Source organism: Osmia lignaria, unplaced genomic scaffold (assembly GCF_051020975.1).
Source record: "Osmia lignaria lignaria isolate PbOS001 unplaced genomic scaffold, iyOsmLign1 scaffold0057, whole genome shotgun sequence".
NCBI lineage: Eukaryota > Metazoa > Arthropoda > Insecta > Hymenoptera > Megachilidae > Osmia > Osmia lignaria.
In genome coordinates, this window is record NW_027478198.1 from 27,501 (window position 1) to 30,000 (window position 2,500).

The following is a 2,500-nucleotide window of genomic DNA, read 5'->3' on the forward strand; positions in this document are numbered from 1 at the left end:
TCGAGGAGCGGTAGACTGCTTTTCAACCGAAGTCATAAAAGAGCCACACGCTCGACGCTACTCCCGACCGGTCCGAGCGAACCGAAAGTGCCTTCCTATAAATACCGAACGGCCGGCCGCTAGGTCGGCGACGCATGGGCTTACGCCCAGGCGTATGCCTGTGCAAACCGCCGTGAGAGCGTACCATCCCGCCGGCACGGTAAAACTTAGACTGAAAATATCGTCGAACATATCCTTTCATTTTATAACGTTCTATACATGAAAATTAATAAATTAACATGCAGGACATAATAAATTCACATTCTCATGTAAATCATGGGTTTAATTAATATTTTAAAAAATTTTAAAACCGCCCAGAACCGATGAGATGAAAATATTAAAACGATATTTTTGCATTTTCTTACGGTAAAACATTAACAAATAAGCGACTATAGCAATATAAAACTCCATTTGTAATTTAATTAATCAAAATTAATATTTTTTTTTGATTTTTCAGCGATCCAGAACCGATGAGACGAAAACATTAAAACGATATTTTTGCATTTTCTTACGACAAAACATTAACAAATACGAGACTATAACAATATAAAACTACATATGTAATTTAATTAATCAAAATTAATAATTTTTTTCGATTTTTCAGTGATCCAGAACCGATAAGTCGAAAATTTTAACAATCATATTTTTGCATTCTGTACCGTGGATCCATCGTTAAACGCTATTAAACTAACGTCCGTGATGGTATAAATGCAGATTTTCGCTCCGTTTAGCCAAAATAACGAACTTTAGGTGCGCTCCGAAATATTTCAAAGTCCCAGCGGCGTATTGCTTCGCCTCTTAGAACCGATTAGTCGAAAATTTTAACAATCATATTTTTGCATTCTGTACCGTGGATCGATCGTTAAACGCTATTAAACTAGCGTCCGTGATGGTATAAATGCAGATTTTCGCTCCGTTTAGCCAAAATAACGAACTTTAGGTGCGCTCCGAAATATTTCAAAGTCCCAGCGGCGTATTGCTTCGCCTCTTAGAACCGATTAGTCGAAAATTTTAACAATCATATTTTTGCATTCTGTACCGTGGATCCATCGTTAAACGCTATTAAACTAACGTCCGTGATGGTATAAATGCAGATTTTCGCTCCGTTTAGCCAAAATAACGAACTTTAGGTGCGCTCCGAAATATTTCAAAGTCCCAGCGGCGTATTGCTTCGCCTCTTAGAACCGATTAGTCGAAAATTTTAACAATCATATTTTTGCATTCTGTACCGTGGATCGATCGTTAAACGCTATTGAACTAACGTCCGTGATGGTATAAATGCAGATTTTCGCTCCGTTTAGCCAAAATAACGAACTTTAGGTGCGCTCCGAAATATTTCAAAGTCCCAGCGGCGTATTGCTTCGCCTCTTAGAACCGATTAGTCGAAAATTTTAACAATCATATTTTTGCATTCTGTACCGTGGATCCATCGTTAAACGCTATTAAACTAACGTCCGTGATGGTATAAATGCAGATTTTCGCTCCGTTTAGCCAAAATAACGAACTTTAGGTGCGCTCCGAAATATTTCAAAGTCCCAGCGGCGTATTGCTTCGCCTCTTAGAACCGATTAGTCGAAAATTTTAACAATCATATTTTTGCATTCTGTACCGTGGATCGATCGTTAAACGCTATTGAACTAACGTCCGTGATGGTATAAATGCAGATTTTCGCTCCGTTTAGCCAAAATAACGAACTTTAGGTGCGCTCCGAAATATTTCAAAGTCCCAGCGGCGTATTGCTTCGCCTCTTAGAACCGATTAGTCGAAAATTTTAACAATCATATTTTTGCATTCTGTACCGTGGATCGATCGTTAAACGCTATTAAACTAACGTCCGTGATGGTATAAATGCAGATTTTCGCTCCGTTTAGCCAAAATAACGAACTTTAGGTGCGCTCCGAAATATTTCAAAGTCCCAGCCGCGTATTGCTTTGCCCCGAAATTTTTCAAAGTTCCAGCGGCGTGTTGCTTTCAAAGTGCCTCCCTCTAAATACCGATCGGCAGGCCGCTAGGTCGGCGACGCACGGGCTTACGCCCAGGCGTATACGGGGGCAAATCGCCGTGAGAGCGTGCGATTTTGACTTTCGCAATAAGATAGTCTCCTTTATGAAAAGGAGCGTACACGTCTCCCAAAAAAAAAAACAGTTTCATGACGATCAATGTAGTTCTTGATCGAAATGTATCATAGGACGAAGATTTTATCGAAAAGTACGAACTTTGGCGACGCATCGAAATTTTTCAAAGTTCCAACGGCGTGTTGCTTTCAAAGTGCCTCCCTCTAAATACCGATCGGCAGGCCGCTAGGTCGGCGACGCACGGGCTTACGCCCAGGCGTATACGGGGGCAAATCGCCGTGAGAGCGTGCGATTTTGACTTTCGCAATAAGATAGTCTCCTTTATGAAAAGGAGCGTACACGTCTCCCAAAAAAAAAAACAGTTTCATGACGATCAATGTAGTTCT